Source organism: Leptodactylus fuscus, chromosome 4, assembly GCF_031893055.1.
Source record: "Leptodactylus fuscus isolate aLepFus1 chromosome 4, aLepFus1.hap2, whole genome shotgun sequence".
Classification (NCBI taxonomy): Eukaryota; Metazoa; Chordata; class Amphibia; order Anura; family Leptodactylidae; genus Leptodactylus; species Leptodactylus fuscus.
Window position 1 is genome coordinate 14883328 of NC_134268.1, and position 22485 is coordinate 14905812.

Sequence of the window (22485 nt, forward strand, 5' to 3'; positions counted from 1 at the left end):
GGTTGGGTCAGGGCTTCTCTTATAGTAAATGGGGCCCCCCACTTGCCAGCTTGGGCTGTGGTAGTGCAAGGGTTAATGGTAAATTCCCTGGTGGTCTCAGGTTCTGTTTTTTTACATTCCCTGGTGGCCTAGGGTGGGGGAGACATTTAATTTTACATTCCAGGTGGTCTAAGGTGGTAAAGGGTGACCTTTTCTGTGTCCCATGTTCTAGGGTAGTTTTACTTACCCTTGTGGTCTCGGGTAGTGAAGGGTTTGAAGGGGTTTTCTGACCTAAAGTATTGATGGCTTATCCTAAGGATGAGTGGTCTAGGGTAGTGAAGAGGTTAATGTTGTGTTCCCTGGTGTCTGGGGGGTAGGGAATGTCTTCTACATAGCGAAGGGTTTCATTCTATGCTCCTTGCTGGTCTAGTGGAGTAAACGGTTTTATTTTACATTCCCTGGTGGTCTTGAGTTGTGAACAGTTCAAGTTCATGGTACCTGGTAGTCTAGGGTAGTGAAGGATTTAATCTGAAATTTCCCTGGTGGTCTAGGGTAGTGAAGCGTTTTATCCCAATGATCATTGGCGGTCTAGGCTAGTGAGGGGTTAATTTAATAATCTCTGGTAGTCTAGGGTACTGAAGGGTTAACCTCATAAACCCTGTTGGTCTAGGGTAGTGAAGGGTTTAACCTAATAATCCCTGGTGGTCTAGGGTAGTGAAGCGTTTTATCCCAATGATCATTGGTTGTCTAGGCTAGTGAGGGGTTAACCTAATAATCCCTGTTAGTCTAGGGTAGTGAAGGGTTTAATCTAATAATCCCTGGTGGTCTCGGGTAGTGAAGCGTATTATCCTAATGATCATTGCCGGTCTAGGCTAGTGAGGGGTTAATTTAATCATCTCTGGTAGTCTAGGGTACTGAAGGGTTAACCTCATAAACCCTGTTGGTCTAGGGTAGTGAAGGGTTTAACCTAATAATCCCTGGTGGTCTAGGGTAGTGAAGCGTTTTATCCCAATGATCATTGGTTGTCTAGGCTAGTGAGGAGTTAACCTAATAATCCCTGGTGGTCTTGGGTAGTGAAGCGTATTATCCTAATGAGCATTGGTTGTCTAGGCTAGTGAGGGGTTAACCTAATAATCCCTGGTGGTCTCGGGTAGTGAAGCGTATTATCCTAATGAGAATTGGTGGTCTAGGCTAGTGAGGGGTTAACCTAATAATCCCTGGTGGTCTCGGGTAGTGAAGCGTATTATCCTAATGAGCATTGGTGGTCTAGGCTAGTGAGGGGTTAATTTAATAATCTCTGGTAGTCTAGGGTACTGAAGGGTTAACCTCATAAACCCTGTTGGTCTAGGGTAGTGAAGGGTTTAACCTAATAATCCCTGTTGGTCTAGGGTAGTGAAGGGTTTAACCTAATAATCCCTGTTGGTCTAGGGTAGTGAAGGGTTTAACCTAATAATCCCTGTTGGTCTAGGGTAGTGAAGGGTTTAACCTAATAATCCCTGGTGGTCTAGGGTGGTGAATGGATAAACCTAATAATCCCTGGTGGTCTAGGGTGGTGAATGGTTAAACCTAATAATCCCTGGTGGTCTGGCGTAGAGAGCGATTTATTTGTATGTTTCCAGGTGGCTACAGAAGTGAAGGGGTTAATGGGACTGTACATTCAGGTTTCTCTTGGTTAGTTTGTCCTCAAGTTCAGGGCTGTGGATCAGAAATGGGGTCCTGGGCAGTTGCCTAGTTAGGCAACCCCAATAACCGGTTTGACCGTCATGTAATCTGTATGGCCATGCCAGTTTGTAGGTCCCTGATGGGTTACGACACGGTTTGGTTGGAGGATCTGCCAATAGGTTTCCCATGTCTATGGTCGGATATACTTGATGCTACCAGGCAGTATTGGATTTGGGTCCCCGTTCTAGGGTTGTCCTATTATTAGGGTGTGTCCCCCCAGTACTGATGTCCCCTCCCATGGAAAGCCCCTATATGTGTCATCTCTACAAACCTTTGGCCTAGGCCTGCTGCGTAATCCTAGTGAGTGCTGCATTATATCCCAGCCCTGCAGAGTTACATGGCGCACTCAGCTCTGCTACATCTTTACAGATCTGGCCACCATCTCCAATGTCTTCTGCTTCATCTGCCTTCCATATTTTTATGTTACGTCGTGTACGCGTTCCCAATTTGTTGGAAATGAATTTACGTTGCGAGAACACAATCCATCAGCGATGTTTATAGGGCAGCCGTCATAAGTCAGACAGAGCCGTAATGTGTTTGTTTGTAGCCGCCGCTTCCCTCCCAGTGTCATTATAGTCATCTGCTCTCGAAATGAAGAACAATGAGCCAATTTATGCGTCTCTGAAATCGAAGTGTCACCGCTGCGGGGTGCGGGCCGCTATGACATGGCGAACATTGGGGAGGGGGGTAACCTTCTGATGGGGACGGGGCGACAATAAAACATCCGTAAAAATCCCTAATCAGTACTGAGCCCTTTGCTATCAAAAATCTGAAAATATAGTTATATTTACCCTATCTGCACCTAGGAAAGCTGGGTGATATTCAATATAAGACTCGTTGATGGGGTATTACTCGGCTTTCCCAGAACCCTGCATGTCATGTTTGATTAGTTGATTAGTGGCGGATGTATCCAAACAGAACTAGAGAGATTTGCCATTCAGGATACTGGGAAAGATCAGTGACGACACAGGCATCTGTCCTAGTAGCCTTACTGGTCACCACCCTGGAGACTCAACCAATACGGCTGCTATTATGGAATCCGAGTCAGTCAGCTTTTCTAGGGTCCTGAATTGCAAATCCACCTAAAGATATGGAGATACATCTTCCACTGCCATGATATAGCAAATATGTGACTGGGAAAGTTGAGTGATTGACACCCACTGAGATTGTCACTGATCTTTCCTAGGGTCCTGAATGGCAAATTGGCCTAAATACACATCCACAACTGAGCACATATGACATCCTGGGAAAGCTGAGTGAAAGCCCATGAATGACCTATAATGACGGCCATGTTGGTGGTCACTCAGCTTTACAAGAATGCAATAAAAAAAAACAATGAAATGGCATTTTCTGTCTAAGGGAAAGCTGGGTGGTGATCAGAATAGGATACTTGCTCTTCTATGGGTGGTGGGGGTGAAGATGTAAGCCTGCATGACTTAGCAGATATGCCATTCAGGACCCTGGTTAAGCTGAGTGACAACCCTAAAAGAAGATGACTGTAAAATAACATCCATGCTGGTAGCCACTAGCATCTCTTTCACTCAGCTTTTCTACTGCCCTGAATGGCAAATCAGCTTGACTATGCAGGGGTACATCGCCCACTCCCATAAATAATCCAGGAAAGCTGGGTGGCAATAGATGAGTGAGCTATGATGATGAAGACTGAATACAATTGTTATCTGTTTCTGGGAAAGCTGGGTGACCAGTGACGTAGCCATTACAGCTCACCCATGGATTGCCACTCAGCTTTCCTAGGGTTGGGAATGGAAAATCTTCCTGAACATGCAGGGATACAGCTCCCATAACGAAGTCCAGGAAAGGTGGGTGACAATAGCGCGTTGCAATGGCGGCCATATTGGTGGCGACCCAACTTTCCCAGCAACAGATATAATAAAAACCCTCTTGTGATTTGTCATGTCCCCCATTTTGGTAATGAATTCCCAACCCATGTCAAAGCTGTTAGTTTGTGGGAAAGTTGGGTGACAGCCATGACAACTTTCATCCATATGCGTTATCACTGAACTTTCCTAGGGTCCTGAATGGCAAATCTACCTGACTATCCTGCAATGCCTCCTCCACTGTATTACTGGACCAGCAATGGTAGCCATCACAACCCCTCAGAGCACTCATGGCGGCCATTTTGAGGATGGCGTCACAAATGAATATTAATGGGGTAAACATGATGTAGAACGTCTATAAATTGGGCAGAATATGACATCATTTGGTCTTGGTTTGGATGACATATTTAAAGGGTTATTTATGTTTTGTATAAATACAGTTTATTGAATGAGGCCCGTAATACTCCCATAGGCCTGAAGCATCGGTGGTGTACGGCGGTGCCGCGTCCTAAGACTAATGGTCATCTTCATACGTCTTCCTCGTAGAGGTCCGTCTGAAGGGTGCGGGGCAGTGACAACCCAAATCCTGCATGGGACAGATATTGTACAGGGTGTATATACAATATACTAATATCGCTCTCTTCTTCCTAGGATACGGCGAACTCTGCGAACACAGCCGCACGGACGACACGTGACAAACCCCTCAATGTAAGTAAAACCAGTCTCTATAATCCAGAAAATCTGACACTGAGGTGCAATGCAGTATTTAATGGGGTCAATAGCGGAATTTTCTGCCGCAATTTGTAGTTACGACACAACCTTAAAAAAAAAAAAAATTATCAGTAACTCCTGTAAAAGAATATTATGCGCATGCGTAGAGGTTTGAACCCAGCGGCGGAAGAAGACGCGGAGAGAGACCGTTCCAGACGAAGATGGAGCAGCGCTTTAAACAGAAAGCTCAAAGAATTTTCCTCCGCTGACTTTTGGTTCCCATTATATCTACGGGGAAGCCGCTGGTGTTTCCGTAGATATAATTTACAAGCTACGATTTCCAAAACCTTACTGGCGAAAGCAGAAGATTTTGGGTTAAACCTTGATAAAATTTCCTCTGTGCTATTATTTTGTGGAAATGATGGTACTAAACTGTGATTTGATGGCAATGTGTGACTATACGCTAAGGGTGTGTACACATAGTGCTGTAGAAACTGCATCGATAAAAGCTGAGTGCGTTTTGGTGCTTTGTCCAGTTTCCGAATTTTACATATACAACATGTTAAAGGGAGTCTTTCGATTACTGGTTCCAAACAAGTGAACCAGGGATCAGGTGCTGGTTCCGATCATGTGACTTGGAGGCTGGGTGATGGTTCTGATCATGTGACTTGGAGGCTGGGTGATGGTTCTGATCATGTGACTTGGAGGCTGAGTGGTGGTTCCGATCATGTGACTTGGGGGCTGGGTGGTGGTTCTGATCATGTGACTTGGGGGCTGGGTGGTGGTTCTGATCATGTGACTTGGGGGCTGGGTGGTGGTTCCGATCATGTGACCTGGGAGTCAGGTGCTGGTTCCGATCATGTGACTTGGGGGCTGGGTGGTGGTTCTGATCATGTGACTTGGAGGCTGGGTGCTGGTTCCGATCATGTGACTTGGGGGCTGGGTGCTGGTTCCGATCATGTGACTTGGGGGCTGGGTGGTGGTTCTGATCATGTGACTTGGAGGCTGGGTGCTGGTTCCGATCATGTGACTTGGGGGCTGGGTGCTGGTTCCGATCATGTGACTTGGGGGCTGGGTGGTGGTTCTGATCATGTGACTTGGAGGCTGGGTGCTGGTTCCGATCATGTGACTTGGGGGCTGGGTGCTGGTTCCGATCATGTGACTTGGGGGCTGGGTGGTGGTTCCGATCATGTGACTTGGGGGCTGGGTGGTGGTTCTGATCATGTGACTTGGAGGCTGGGTGCTGGTTCCGATCATGTGACTTGGAGGCTGGGTGGTGGTTCCGATCATCTGAACTTGGTTTGGAACCAGCCGGGAGTGCCTAGGTACAACAAAAACCCCTGGAAAAAGTAAGTAAAAAAAAAAAAAAATTGTTCCCTGTAGAACCCGCTCCAAAAAACGTGTTTCACCTGTAAGATTAAGAAACTACACAAAAACATCCTCACAACGTCTTGCAATTACCACTGCACCCTAATGTACAATGTGAATACCCCCTGGGCTGCCTGTACGCATAGTAGTTATGGCAGTGTTTACATTGTGATTTTTGGCTGCATAACTTGTACAGGGGAAGCCAAGTAGAGCCAAAGAGCCAAAACCACATGGAGTTTGCTGCACGGTTCTCAGCGATATTACACAATAGCAGTGTGCAGAGTTATGGCACAGAACATGTGCAGAGTCTGTTAAGGCGCATTCACACAGTGCAGTTGGTGTCGGGTAAAACTGCACCTGCGTTTGCAATTCATTGTAAAACAACAACAGGGATCCGTCACACACATAGGATGTGCCCGTGCTTCACTGTGTAAATGCTTTTAAAAATTTCATAAACTGATAGATGAAATATCATATCTATCTATCTATCTATCTATCTATCTATCTATCTATCTATCTATTTATCTATCTATCTATTTATCTCCTATCTATCTAGCTCCTATCTATCTATCTATCTATCTATCTATCTATCTATCTATCTATCTATCTATCTATCCTGTAGCCAGCAGTTTCCATGGAAGTTTCTTCCCTTCCCTCTATCGCTCGGTGTAGATTCCTCCTCCTTTTCTCCTTATTTTGATTTTACGTTTTTTTGGTAAGATTTTCCGCATTAACGTCACATTTTTTTTCTTGGTGCAATCGATAAATTGGATAATAATTTAAATCAGTGAAAATGGGTGAGCGGAGATTAGGCCTAAAGAACATATTAGCTCCTTTCCGAGGATTAGGAAGCGACGACTCTCTCTATAATTGGCCGCTCAATCTTTTAAGCTCTGCTCCGCATTATCATAGGGAAAATGAAGGTTGTTACACGCAAGAAGCAAACCCGCTGCCTAATCCTCTCCGGTAATATTCTAGAAAGTCAAATATAGCCGCCATACGGATCCCAGAAAAGTAGCCGCCATATGCGGAACAGCCTAGAAAGAGAACTGCTGGAACGTGGGTGTAATTTCCGTTAGAAGATCCTGACGCCTATTATGCTACTGGGCTTTGTCACCCAGGATAGAAGGGTATTGTTTCCCCCTCCAAATTTTCTAGAACTCTAAGCTCCACCCCAGATATTTTTTATAGTCCCCACCCCCTTGACATAAAAAAAACCTTCTGATACGTGGGTGTAGATATTTCCGCCCGACTCATAGTAAGGAAAGCTTTGGCCCCTGTTATAGTGCAGAGTTTTGTTACCCAGGATTGGTTCTTGTTTCCCTTCCAAATTTTCCCCAATTTTAAACTCCACCCACCCCAGATATTTGTATAGTCCCCACCCCCTTTCCATTGAAAGAGCTTCTGAACTATAGATGTAGATATTTCCGTTATATATTTCTTGGTTTTGCCCCCCTGGATGGAAGGACTTGGCTTTTGTTTCTCCATCTGAATTTTCTCCAAATATTTGTGTTTTCCCCACTCCCTTTAAGGTCCATTTAAATGGACATTCCAGCCAAAAATAAGACATTTTGGATTTATGTTTTTGAAAAAATTCTGTCCATTTTCTTAATTTTGTAACAAATTTTGGAGAGACGCTGAATTGTCGGAATTTTCCCCAATTTTCTGCAATAATTTTGCCAAATTAGACTTTTTTTTCCCCACCCCCAAATGGGTGGATTTTATGCAAACTCTACCCAAAAGTGGGCCTTCCCAGCTTATAGGGGACGTCCTGGGGTCATTGTTGTCCTTTGTATTGTATCAGAGCCAAATTTCACTGTGTGAACATACCCTTAGGGGACGGAGGAATCTGTTCTGTCCGGAAAACAATGGAAGGCAGAGACGGAAACTTCTTTTCTGTCCCCAAATCTTCCGATTCCGCGGTTAATTCAGTGCATAGTGGTGGGTTTTGGTACTGCAGCTCTGCCTCATTGAAGTCTACAGGACAGTGCTGCAATACCAAAACCCACCACTGTAGTTTGTACAGCGCACCTCCTCATCCTGCACATCTGATCTGCGCCGGTCCTGGATGTGGCACCGCACGGATCTAATATTAATAACTGATACTAAGACTAGTCCAATCCTAAAAAGAGGATATATTTATGTATTCCTTCATTGTAATGTTTCTCCTTTGTCTAGTCAAACATTCTCCCAAATCTTCCATACTTCACAGCTGAGGGTTCGTTACACTCGCGTCCGTCTGATTAATAATTGCTGGCATTGTCTAGTTATCAGCGAGTCTGATGGGAAAACCTTGCGATGTCAGCTCTGACTCATACACTGTGAGGCTTTGAAACGCGTAGAGTTCAAGGTGCCTCTCTGAGTCGTAATGGATAACCTATGGCGGATAAGAGCAACGGACTGTACCAACAGTAGTGTGAACTCAACCTTATACATGCTGCGGGGCATTAACCATGAAAGGTGTGGGGAAAAGTGAAGGGGAACGTTCTGCTCCGCACCATGACAGTCCAGTATCCTAAACTATCCGCCATCTATAAGAGCGAGGCGTCTTACTCAGAATTCCCGTCAGTAAAAATGCAATTATCGTCCTCCTGCCACATCTCTCCGGTCTCAGGACGCAGTTCGCACCTCGCAGTGACTTTTTCCATTAACCTCAAATGACCAAGTACTGTACGTCTATTTTTGGCCCTGTGTATGCGAGAAATTCTCTGTATTACTGCGCGGCTGGTCCTGATGTGTGTGTACATAGCCCAATACTTAACAGGTCTGCTGGTCTGGCATCTGTTCTATCTATCTATCTATCTATCTATCTATCTATCTATCTATCTATCTATCTATCTCCTATCTATCTATCTATCTCCTATCTATCTATCTATCTATCTATCTATCTATCTATCTATCTATCTCCTATCTATCTATCTATCTATCTATCTATCTATCTATCTATATATTTCAATCATTTTAGTACAAAAGGGCTCACATTTCCACAGTGAATGTATTACTTGACGTCTGTATTTATTGTCAGTGTCTTAAGCTCGCAGTAATACAATAATATTGGCTTTTATCTTCTCTGAGATATTATCTGTTTTAATTTCCTGTTTTGATCCATAACAATAACACCACATTATTAACCAGAGGCGAGAAGAAGATTACGTAATGTACTAATAACAATCACTGTACAGAGCCAAGGAAATTCTTTTTTTTTTTTTTTTTTTTTTTCTTTGAAGTTTAACAAGAGCAATACATCTTGTTGCAGTATTATCGTAGTTATATTCTCGTACATAGGAATAGTATTATAGTAGTTATATTCTTGTACATAGGAGTAGTATTATAGTAATTATATTCTTGTACATAGGAGTAGTATTATAGTAGTTATATTCTTGTACATAGGAGTAGTATTATAGTAATTATATTCTTGTACATAGGAGCAGTATTATAGTAGTTATATTCTTGTACATAGGAGCAGTATTATAGTAGTTATATTCTTGTACATAGGAGGTAGTATTATAGTAGTTATACTCTTGTACATAGGAGTAGTATTATAGTAGTTATATTCTTGTACGTAGGAGCAGTATTATAGTAGTTATACTCTTGTACATAGGAGTAGTATTATAGTAGTTATATTCTTGTATATAGGAGGTAGTATTATAGTAGTTATATTCTTGTACATAGCAGCAGTATTATAGTAATTATATTCTTGTACATAGGAGTAGTATTATAGTAGTTATATCCTTGTACATAGGAGTAGTATTATAGTAGTTATATTCTTGTACATAGGAGGTAGTATTATAGAAGTTATATTCTTGTACATAGGAGTAGTATTATAGTAGTTAGATTCTTGTACATAGGAGTAGTATTATAGTAGTTATATTCTTGTACATAGGAGCAGTATTATAGTAGTTATACCCTTGTACATAGGGGCAGTATTATAGAAGTTATATTCTTGTACATAGGAGTAGTATTATAGTAGTTAGATTCTTGTACATAGGAGTAGTATTATAGTAGTTATACACTTGTACATAGGAGGTAGTATTATAGTAGTTATATTCTTGTACATAGGAGCAGTATTATAGTAGTTATATTCTTGTACATAGCAGCAGTATTATAGTAATTATATTCTTGTACATAGGAGTAGTATTATAGTAGTTATATCCTTGTACATAGGAGTAGTATTATAGTAGTTATATTCTTGTACATAGGAGGTAGTATTATAGAAGTTATATTCTTGTACATAGGAGTAGTATTATAGTAGTTAGATTCTTGTACATAGGAGTAGTATTATAGTAGTTATATTCTTGTACATAGGAGCAGTATTATAGTAGTTATATCCTTGTACATAGGGGCAGTATTATAGAAGTTATATTCTTGTACATAGGAGTAGTATTATAGTAGTTAGATTCTTGTACATAGGAGTAGTATTATAGTAGTTATACACTTGTACATAGGAGGTAGTATTATAGTAGTTATATTCTTGTACATAGGAGTAGTATTATAGTAGTTATTTTCTTGTACATAGAAGGTAGTATTATAGTAGTTATATTCTTGTACATAGGAGCAGTATTATAGTAATTATATTCTTGTACATAGGAGTAGTATTATAGTAGTTATTTTCTTGTACATAGAAGGTAGTATTATAGTAGTTATATTCTTGTACATAGGAGTAGTATTATAGTAGTTATATTCTTGTACATAGGAGCAGTATTATAGTAATTATATTCTTGTACATAGGAGTAGTATTATAGTAGTTATTTTCTTGTACATAGAAGGTAGTATTATAGTAGTTATATTCTTGTACATAGGAGTAGTATTATAGTAGTTATATTCTTGTACATAGGAGTAGTATTATAGTAGTTATAGTCTTGTACATAGGAGCAGTATTATAGTAGTTATATTCTTGTACATAGGAGCAGTATTATAGTAGTTATACTCTTGTACATAGGAGCAGTATTATCGTAGTTATATTCTCGTACATAGGAGTAGTATTATAGTAGTTATATTCTCGTACATAGGAGTAGTATTATAGTAATTATATTCTTGTACATAGGAGCAGTATTATAGTAGTTATATTCTTGTACATAGGAGCAGTATTATAGTAGTTATATTCTTGTACATAGAAGCAGTATTATAGCAGTTATATTCTTGTACATAGGAGCAGTATTATAGCAGTTATATTCTTGTACATAGGAGCAGTATTATCGTAGTTAGATTCTTGTACATAGGAGTAGTATTATAGTAGTTAGATTCTTGTACATAGGAGTAGTATTATAGTAGATATATTCTTGTATATAGTAGGTAGTATTATAGTAGTTATATTCTTGTACATAGGAGCAGTATTATAGTAATTATATTCTTGTACATAGGAGTAGTATTATAGTAGTTATATCCTTGTACATAGGAGTAGTATTATAGTAGTTATATTCTTGTACATAGGAGGTAGTATTATAGAAGTTATATTCTTGTACATAGGAGTAGTATTATAGTAGTTAGATTCTTGTACATAGGAGTAGTATTATAGTAGTTATATTCTTGTACATAGGAGCAGTATTATAGTAGTTATATCCTTGTACATAGGGGCAGTATTATAGTAGTTAGATTCTTGTACATAGGAGTAGTATTATAGTAGTTATACACTTGTACATAGGAGGTAGTATTATAGTAGTTATATTCTTGTACATAGGAGTAGTATTATAGTAGTTATTTTCTTGTACATAGAAGGTAGTATTATAGAAGTTATATTCTTGTACATAGGAGTAGTATTATAGTAGTTAGATTCTTGTACATAGGAGTAGTATTATAGTAGTTATATTCTTGTACATAGGAGCAGTATTATAGTAGTTATATCCTTGTACATAGGGGCAGTATTATAGTAGTTAGATTCTTGTACATAGGAGTAGTATTATAGTAGTTATACACTTGTACATAGGAGGTAGTATTATAGTAGTTAGATTCTTGTACATAGGAGTAGTATTATAGTAGTTATTTTCTTGTACATAGAAGGTAGTATTATAGTAGTTATATTCTTGTACATAGGAGTAGTATTATAGTAGTTATATTCTTGTACATAGGAGCAGTATTATAGTAGTTATATTCTTGTACATAGGAGCAGTATTATAGTAATTATATTCTTGTACATAGGAGTAGTATTATAGTAGTTAGATTCTTGTACATAGGAGCAGTATTATAGTAGTTAGATTCTTGTACATAGGAGTAGTATTATAGTAGTTATATTCTTGTACATAGGAGCAGTATTATAGTAATTATATTCTTGTACATAGGAGTAGTATTATAGTAGTTATATTCTTGTACATAGGAGGTAGTATTATAGAAGTTATATTCTTGTACATAGGAGTAGTATTATAGTAGTTAGATTCTTGTACATAGGAGTAGTATTATAGTAGTTATATTTTTGTACATAGGAGTAGTATTATAGTAGTTATATCCTTGTACATAGGCGCAGTATTATAGAAGTTATATTCTTGTACATAGGAGTAGTATTATAGTAGTTAGATTCTTGTACATAGGAGTAGTATTATAGTAGTTATACACTTGTACATAGGAGGTAGTATTATAGTAGTTAGATTCTTGTACATAGGAGTAGTATTATAGTAGTTATTTTCTTGTACATAGAAGGTAGTATTATAGTAGTTATATTCTTGTACATAGGAGCAGTATTATAGTAGTTATATTCTTGTACATAGCAGTAGTATTATCGTAGTTATATTCTCGTACATAGGAGCAGTATTATAGTAGTTATATTTTTGTACATAGGAGTAGTATTATAGTAGTTATATTCTTGTACATAGGAGTAGTATTATAGTAGTTATATTCTTGTACATAGGAGTAGTATTATAGTAGTTATATTCTTGTACATAGGAGCAGTATTATAGTAGTTATATCCTTGTACATAGGAGTAGTATTATAGTAGTTATATTCTTGTACATAGGAGCAGTATTATAGTAGTTATATTCTTGTACATAGGAGCAGTATTATAGTATTTATATTTTTGTACATAGGAGCAGTATTATAGTAGTTATATTCTTGTACATAGGAGTAGTATTATAGTAGTTATATTCTTGTACATAGGAGCAGTATTATAGTAGTTATATTCTTGTACATAGGAGCAGTATTATAGTAGTTATATTCTTGTACATAGCAGTAGTATTATAATAGTTATATTCTTGTACATAGGAGGTAGTATTATAGTAGTTATATTCTTGTACATAGGAGGTAGTATTATAGTAGTTATATTCTTGTACATAGGAGTAGTATTATAGTAGTTATATTCTTGTACATAGGAGTAGTATTATAGTAGTTATATTCTTGTACATAGGAGTAGTATTATAGTAGTTATATTCTTGTACATAGGAGCAGTATTATAGTAGTTATATTCTTGTACATAGGAGCAGTATTATAGTAGTTATACTCTTGTATATAGGGGCAGTATTATAGCAGTTATATTCTTGGACACGGGATTATAGTAGTTATATTGTTGTAAAATATTTTGTATTTGACCATTTGTCAGTCGGAATGTTTTTGGCTACAGTTTTTGTGGATTGCAGTGTCAGATTCATTCATTTACAGAATATGGTTTGTGCCTTGTTCTTTTTGGACTATGCGGCAATGTTTGGGATATGACAATGTAGTATTCATTTATTATAATATCCATGTGATATATTATAACCCTCCAGTGCCCACTAAAATGTCACAGCGTTTCTGTCCAGCAGATGGTCGGACACTCTCGGCGGTCAGCTCCAGTTTCGCCTAGAATGAGCGGTATTGTTAGCTGACGTTATTAATTACCGCCACTTGTTGCCAGAGTTCATTCCTGATGTCCCATAAAGCGACACAAACCATAATGGACAATTCTGTGGGAAAAATATAAATCGCTGTCACCGGGCCAAGCGTAAAACAAGGCGAGGCAGTGAATTTTGTTTTCTATACAGTGGCTTGTGTTGTACACTGCAGAGAGATATAATGAGATATATACAACTATACACAACTAGTGCACTAGGTGCTCCATTCACAAGGAGGTTTTCGGAAGGATTTGGGTGACCTGTTCCCCTGACCCAGCCATTGGCCACTTATTCCCTGTCCATAAAGTCTGTACACTGCTTTCTGATATCATCCATAGACACGTCCGTCTCGCGCCGTTACCTTATCTGACCTCCAATTTGCAGCTAAAAAATATAACAAAAAATAAACTAAAAACCTAAAAGGCCCAAATAATTGCTCTTTTCTCGACATCACTAGAAGCCATTTTGCTGAGCCTCCGCCGCCTCCAGCCAATTAATAATTGGAGCCATTTTCCAGCGATTGTGTTCTTATGTATGTATTTATTTTTTTTGCTCCTTTTTATGTCACTCGTGTTCCAGGAGTATTTCTGACACTCTGTCTCCGCCGCTCTCTGTTATTTTGGCTCTGAAAGCTTTTCAGGCAGCTGTTCTATTTTCTGAGCCTTTGTGCGGTGTCTGGCTCCTCTAGGTATGAGTCGAGTGCCGCGGCTTCTGCTGACAGGTCTTGTCTATAGAAAAGCGGGGCAATTAAATCCGGGCACATGGAGGGGTTAGTAAAATTTAGCAATGCAAGGGGAGGGGGCTGCGTAAGATAGATATGACATTAGAATAGATAGATGGATACCAAGATAGATAGATACTGTAATTATGTCATAGGTAGGTAGATGGATATGATAGAGGTAGATATCAGATAGATAGGAGATAGATAGATAGATAGATAGATAGATAGATAGATAGATAGGAGACAGATATAGGAGATAGATAGGAGACAGATAGATAGGAGATAGATAGATAGACGGATAGATAGATAGGAGATAGATAGATAGACGGATAGATAGATAGATAGATAGATAGATAGATAGATAAGATATATATGTAGATGGATAGTGAAAAACAAAGTCTGAGTTAGTGCGATAAAATATACAACCTACCAATGGATATCTAGATATGAGTATTTTGAGCCAAAGTTGGAAGTAAATCCACAAGAACATATAGAGATTGGACTAATCCTTCCTTCCTTTTTTCCTTCTTGCCTGTCTTCCATCCTTCCTTCCTTCCTTCCTTTCTTCCTTCCTTCCCTCCCTCCTTCCCTCCTTCCCTCTCTCCCTTCCTCTCTCCCTCCCTTCCTTCCTTCCCTCTCTCCCTTCCTTCCTTCCTTCCTTCCTTCCTTCCTTCCTTCCTTCCTTCCTTCCTTCCTTCCTTCCTTCCTTCCTTCCTTCCTCTCTCCCTCCCTCCCTTCCTTCCTTCCTCCCTCCCTCCCTCCCTTCCTTCCTTCCTTCCTCCCTTCCTTCCTTCCTTCCTTCCTTCCTTCCTTCCTTCCTTCCTCCCTCCCTCCCTGCCTCCCTCCCTTCCTTCCTTCCTTCCTTCCTTCCTTCCTTCCTTCCTTCCCTCCCTCCCTCCCTTCCATCCTCCCTCCCTTCCTTCCTTCCTTCCTTCCTTCCTTCCTTCCTCCCTCCCTCCCTCCCTTCCATCCTTCCTTCCTCCCTCCCTCCCTCCCTCCCTTCCATCCTTCCTTCCTTCCTTCCTTCCTTCCTTCCTTCCTTCCTTCCTTCCCTCCCTCCCTCCCTTCCATCCTTCCTCCCTCCCTCCCTCCCTCCCTTCCTTCCTTCCTTCCTTCCTTCACTCCTTCCTTCCTTCCATCCATCTTTCTCCTATCTCAGCTGCCGCCTCTCAGGTTAGTATCCCTTTAATTCCGAGCGCCCCTCCGTAGCCCATGTGACTGTGAGCATCGATCGGCCACAAGTCTTGGCATAAACATGAAGCAGTTTCTGAAGTAGACTAACAAGCCCCCCGCATTCATCCCACGGGCAAGCAATTACTTTCCTACAAAAAAATCCTCTTCTGTCTGAACACGAGCCAGAACCAGGGGAGTGTTTGGCGCTTCCATCACCTGCGCTTTTCAGCCCCGAGAGATGCTTTAAAATAGTATTTACTGCTGAACACTTTGCTATTAAAGCCCCCTCCCCCAAATAACCTCCTATTTCTGGAAAGGTCGTATTCAGTAAAAGCACCTGGTGGATATAGACATCAAACACACAATCCGGCTTCTAGACTCCTCCAGCATCATAGCAATCTGCATTGGATTCAGTTTCATTGCCTCCACCCGCTCCTCCGCTTCATTCGTTCTGTGTGTCAGTCTTTACTGCAGCAGTCACATTCGATTCATGCACCAGGAAGATCTGGATGACCGTCACAATAGTTCTTGTCCAGATAGAGGAATGTTCCAGCGCTCGGGACAGCGACAGAGCAGAGTACAGGGATTGTGGATGGTAATATATGTGATGCGGCCTCCTGGCCACACATCATCTGATGTCAGAAGTAATTTTACTGATCCTGTTTGCCGTGTCATACCGGTTTTGCGTAGTGACATTGATAGCCGGGTGCTGGATAGGTGCCGAGACGCTACCTAAAGCCGATTTTGCTGGCAGTGGAAACGCATTTGAAATGTCACCAAATATAAAGAGATTGTGATGCGTCCTGTCCGATACATGGAAATCTATCCGCTATTGTGCAGGATAAAAATGGGAGAAACGCGCAGGTGACGTCCTCCACATGGATTTATCTGCCAGTCCCAGCTGCAGATCCGGCGACCTGAAGTCAGGAGCGAGAGGAAAACGGAAAATTAGTGGATTAAATAATATAATACAATATAATCTCCCCCCATGATGTATGCCACTGTGAATATGGGGGTGGCGACCTGACCTAATCTGTATCAGACCGCAGCGGGAATAGACTGGACGCCATGATGAGGATTATCCCTATAATGGGATGGGGGATGCATGGACGCATAGATGGATGATAGATAGATAGAGTGTTGGCCAAAAGTATTGGCACCTCTGCAATTCTGTCAGATAATACTCAGTTTCTTCCAGAAAATGATTACAATCACAAACTCTTTGGTATTTTCTTCATTTAATTTGTCTTCAATTGAAAACCACAAAAAGAAGTGTCATAAAGCCAAATTGGATATAATTCCACAGCAAACATAAAAAAGGGGGAGGACAAAAGTATTGGCACTGTTTGAAAAATCATGTGATGCTTCTGTAATTTGTGTAATTAACAGCACCTGTTACTTACCTGAGGCACGTAACAGGTGGTGGCAATAACTAAATCACACCTGCAGCCAGTTGAAATGGATTAAAGTTGACTCCACCTCTGTCCTGTGTCCTTGTGTGACCACATTGAGCATGGAGAAAAGAAAGAAGACCAAAGAACTGTCTGCGGACTTGAGAAGCAAAATTGTGAGGAAGCATGAGCAATCTCAAGGCTACAAGTCCATCTCCAAAGACCTGAATGTTCCTGTGTCTACCGTGCGCAGTGTCATCAAGAAGTGTAAAGCCCATGGCCCTGTGGCTAACCTCCCTAGATGTGGACGCAAAAGAAACATTGACCAGAGATTTCACCGCAAGATTGTGCGGATGGTGGATAAAGAACCTCGACTAACATCCAAACAAGTCCAAGCTGCCCTGCAGTCCGAGGGTACAACAGTGTCACCCCGTACTATCCAGTGTCAGCGTCTGAATGAGAAGGGACTGTATGGTAGGAGACCCAGGAAGACCCCACTTCTTACCCACAGACAGAAGCCAGGCTGGAGTTTGCCAAAACTTACCTGAGAAAGCCAAAACCGTTCTGGAAGAATGTTCTCTGGTCAGAGGAGACAAAAGTAGGAAAAGGCCTCAACATAGAGATTACAGGAAAAAAGAGGCCTTCAAAGAGAAGAAGACGCCCCCTACAGTCAGACATGGCGGAGGTCCCTGATGGTTTGGGGTTGCTTTGCTGCCTCTGGCACTGGACTGCTTGACCGTGTGCATGGCATTATGAAGTCTGAAGACGACCAACACATTGTGCAGCATCATGTAGGGCCCAGGGTGAGAAAGCGGGGTCTCCCTCAGAGGTCAGGGCTCTTCCAGCAGGACAAGGACCCAAAACACACTTCAGGTCAGCACTAGAAGATGGTGGTGAGAGAAAGCCCCGGAGACTTGTAAAGTGGCAGCAATGAGTCCAGCCCTGAATCCCATAGAACACCTGTGGGGGAGGGGAGAGATCTCTTGGTGGCAGTTTGGAGAAGGCCCCCTTCACATCTCAGGGGGGACCGCGAGCAGTTTGCCAAAGAAGAAGGGTCTAAGATTCCAGCAGAGCCTTGTAAGAAACTCATTGCTGGTTAGCGGAAGCGGTTGTGCGCAGTTATTGTACAGTCTAAAGGTTGTGCTACCAAGTATTAGGCTGAGGGCGCCAATACTTCTGTCCGCACCATTTATGGAGTTTTGTGTAAAATGATCAATGATGTGACTTTTTTCATTCTCTTTTGTGTTTTTTCATTGCAAGCAAAATAAATGAAGATATTACCAAAGAGTTTGTGCTTGTAATCATTATCTGGAAGACACCGAGGATTATCTGACAGAGCTGCAGGGGGGCCAATACTTATGGCCAACACTGTAGATAGATATGAGATAGATAGATAGATAGATAGATAGATAGATAGATAGATAGATAGATAGGAGAGATATTTGATTAGATGATAGATAAGAAATCCTACAAGTCAGACTTTTTCATCGTACAGTTTCCGTTTATAAGAACGGACACCTGATGGATCCCTTTATAGTTAATAGGATCCGTCCGGCTCTGCACTATTGTAGCGGACCGCCTGTCCATTGTTCTGGTCTTCTGATAGTTTGACACTAGTGTGAACCCGGCCTTAGCTCACAGAGCATTACCTAGACTGGATACTATTGTCGCAAACCCTCAGCTATGAGAAATCTTAGCTCTATGGACAGGCATGAGGATGGTCACTGAGTGGCGGTAAAATTGCTTCTTATCGTGTCACACCTCTGCCTTGTACCGGTGTGATCCTGTAGCGAGCACATAACCCCCACATGATGAAGGATGCCTTTGTTTGGCGGGGCTTAGATACGGTGTAATGGTCGCCATTCACATTCCAGCTCCTCATTAGTTCCTTCTTATCAGCCTGCTATAAATACTCGAGACGCAGAATTCCTCAGCGAATTATAATATTAGAAGAAAGTTTAATCCTTCCTGCTCCGCCAGCGGGTCGTACCGCTCCCTCTAATGAGATCTGAAATCCAAGGAAGCGCGCAAAGTCCTGCCGCCATGTCTGTAAGGTAAGGAGTGGTCGCCTTACACGTAATGGCCGGCTCTCTTGTCCTGGGCGGGGGCTCAAACTTTTATTCGTTCTGTGGGAAAAATTTAAGACTGTACGCTCTTCTTTCTTGGAACGGATTTTGTCTTTTGGGGAGTATGGAATAAATGGGCTAGAAATGTTGCCCCATAATATGGGGAGTTTCTCCCAAACTGCGCCACATCATAACATAAAATTGCTACCAATAGTGCCAACTATTGTGCCCCCCAATGTGCCAGCCACGGGGCTTCTATAAAAATTGAGTAAACGTGTCCCCATAACGGTGCGCCTGTGATCGTGTCGGCCACTGGGCGCTCCTAATGGTGGCCACTCTGTTGTCATCATAGTGCTAGCAATGACGTAGATCGGTGGGGGTCCTACTGCTGGAACCATCACTGATCAGCAGAATGTGGGTCCCACATTGCACAGGAGCAAGGCCACGGTCAGGTGGTGACAGTCGTACCAACACGTTGCTGCTCTAATCATCCTCTATGGGACTGGCCGAGGTAGCGAAGTCTAAGATTTTGGGACAACCCCTTTGCCGTTTCAACAAATTTTGCAAAATTGAATAGAAGAATCTATCATAGAGAAAAATGCTTCTTTCTCCACTTCACTCTTCTCCATTTCCCTATCTCCTAAACTGCCCAATCTCTCTGAATTCTCTGCTAAATCTGTTTTGGCAAATGAGACGGACTGTCCGTTCACAGAGGGATCAGATTACATGTGCCCATAGAAGTCTATGGAGAGGGGAAGCCAAAGTTGCTTCAACAATCTAGATCCACTTCATCGTTTTTTCACGATCTCAGCGAACGGATCCCACCTCTTTAGACTCCAGTTTTCTATCCTTGCCCCATATCGGCCATGTTCCTTGTGATCGCCGACCCCATATAAAGCGTCACAGGCGGCGTCTAATAATCTGTCCCCTGTTTCCAGTGTTTTTATAGGATTAGATTTGTGGCTTCTGTTACTTTTCCATCATTTCTATGACTGTAGAATAATCCGCCGCTCTGTAGTGCTCCCCCCGGCCGCTATCTAGTGGATGCTTCTATCTCCGGCTCGTCAGATCTATTGCATGTAATCCTACCCTGAGGTCCGCTTGTAAGCCGGGGGTGTAAATCAAATTAATTAAACTCCATTCTTGAGGATGTCGGCGGCTGCGGACATTAATGATGGTTTAAGGGAGAAGATTCTGAAGGCGGGAAACATTACTGAATGCATCTCCTGCCGTATCCTGTACTATGGAGACGCAACGTCCCTCAGTATCCTGGCCTTAAAGGGGTTGTCCAGGGCCTCAAGATAATTGATCCTGATGACAGAATACGTCTTTAGTATCAGATTGATCGCAGTCCGACACTTGGACCCAGTCCCGATCACGTGTTTCGGCACACAGTATACTAGGTATACGGCTAGAAACGGCTTTGCTCCTATTCACATGAGTGGGAATGGGGCTGCAGTTCCAGGGGCCACCACCACAGTATACAGCTTCCAGCTGTATACCTAGTATATGGATTCTGTTGGATGAAACGCCTGTTGGGCAAGGGGTTCGGATATCGGACACAACTGATCTGATACTGAGGACCTGTCCTGTGCATAGGTATCAAGTACCTTAAGGTCCTAAAGTATCCCTTTAAAGGGTTATTCTAACTCCATACCATTATCCAATATTCTTTCCACGCTCATTCCTTATGGTTTTAAAGATCTCTGCTTGCTGTCACTGAATAGGAATGAACATTGTGTACTCACTGCACACACTTGTAGGATTAGTATCAAAAATAGCCAAATCTAGTCGGATACTTCTCACAGCTGACAGTTTGTTACAGTTGAATTCTTTTTAAGTAGTCCTCGACGATACATTGTAGTCTTAGGAACATTGCTAGTACTTGCCTCTTCTCCACTGGCAGGATCTTACTTATCTTACCTTACTGAAGAAGTGCAGCCCCCAGGATCAAATGGCATCCTGCCAGTGGAGAAGAGGTGAGTACTAGCACAGTTCCCAGTGGCACCAAAGCAGCAGTTAAAAGCCTTCTGGTATTCAAGGTATTACCTGGTATTCCATTTAACATTCGGCTATTTTGTTGGTTACCATTCATATAAATGGAGCGATGGTGATGCGCGACCCCAATTCTCGAGATCGTTGAGGGTCCCAGCAGTGGGATACCCGCTGCTCAACAACTGGCACCTCAAGACTGATACATTTTGCAGGATTTCTACTTCAACTGATACACTGTAGTGCCATGAACTGGGCTATCACTCCTCTCTCTGCCTTGGGCAGGTTGCCATTTGATCCTGGTGGCCACAGCCTGCCGCACCCACAAAGGGAGTCTGTCACAAGGTAAAACAACATGAATCTATTCACAGTACCTTGTATAGGCCTACTATATATACCCTGCTAGCCTACAATATATACTCAACCATCCTACTATATATACCAAGCCAGTGTTCTCATTTATTTGCCCAGGGCTCCGTTTTCAGTCTATAGATCACTTTCTGATACGGTTTTGTCCGCCCGCTGTTCCTGAGGACCTTCTGCCTCCACCCTTCAGCTTTTGGAGACTTCCTCAGGGTTAGTTCACACAGGTTTTTTGCACCAGAACCTGAGGCAGAGGCCTCTTCAGGTTCCGGTCCAAAATACGGATAGTCGCGACTAAATGCCATTGCATCATCATCCAGTTGCACTCTCCGTTCCGGATTAGTCGGGAGGAGGGAGTGTGTTCAGGCCGAATCGCGAAGCGAAACTGCCTTAAGAATGAGCACCTCGCCTGCCCGGCTCCCATTCATTTCAATGGAGCTGTCTTTGGTCAGGATTTTGAGGCGGATATGGCCTCAAACTCCTGACCAAAAATCTCCGTGTGAACTTACCCTGATACTGATACATATTAGGAAGTTACAAGAAAATGAACCTTCACTCTTTACATCCACATTCAGTTTCAGGACTAGTAGGCATTCCTATCTGAATACTTCTCACAGCTGGAGGTTTGCTACCGTTGTCTTGAGTCTTGTATTCCTAGGTGAGCTATAGAGCCTGGGCTCAAGGCTGATACATTTCGCAGGCCTTGTATATTTTCTGATACATTGTGCTATGAATCTCCTTCACTGGCAGGATGCCATTTGATCCTGGTGGCCCACGCTGCAGCATACACAGTGGTTATATATACCTGCTTGGTTCTGAGCTCCATATCTATATATATGATGAGTTCATTAAGACCTACTCTATATATACCCAGCTAGTTTTCGCATGTATTTGCCTGAGGCTCAGTTTTCAATTTCCCGAGTATTTTCTGATAGAGTTCTGTCCACCCGCTGTTCCTTGGCCCGTTCTGCCTCAAGCCTCCTACATCTGTCTGTTCCAAGTTGTTTCTGGTACACAAAAATATTAGGAAGTTACAAGTATATCCCATGGCTAAACTTTACTTACTGTCCACGGTGTGAGCAGGACTAGGACTGTACAGAATTCAGCCGGTACATTCGCCTACACATTGTAGCAAACCATCAGACTTGGAAAGAAATGTGCCCTGCCAATATATTCTACTTACAGAGGAGCTAGGCCTAAACCTCTTTCATGAATAGAATAGCAGAACTACAGTGAAGACTGACACTGGCAGAGCTGTAGGATGGAGGGAACAGGGGGTGCATTGTACTCCATTTGGGGTCTGTTGGTAAGTAATGAGTCGTGAGAATGGATCGCGTCCTGAGAACCTTGTGTTTGTGTTGCGGAGAT

At 41.9% G+C, this 22485-nt stretch overlaps 1 protein-coding gene across 1 annotated transcript in view; it reads left to right on the plus strand.

Moving 5' to 3' along the window:
- Positions 1 to 22485, plus strand: part of ST3GAL1 (ST3 beta-galactoside alpha-2,3-sialyltransferase 1) — a 115321-nt gene that overhangs the window by 24736 nt on the left and 68100 nt on the right. Inside the window, exon 2 of the mRNA XM_075270085.1 lies at positions 4191 to 4247. The gene's annotated coding sequence lies outside the window, so the exon portion shown is untranslated. The remainder of the gene's footprint in view (positions 1 to 4190; positions 4248 to 22485) is intronic.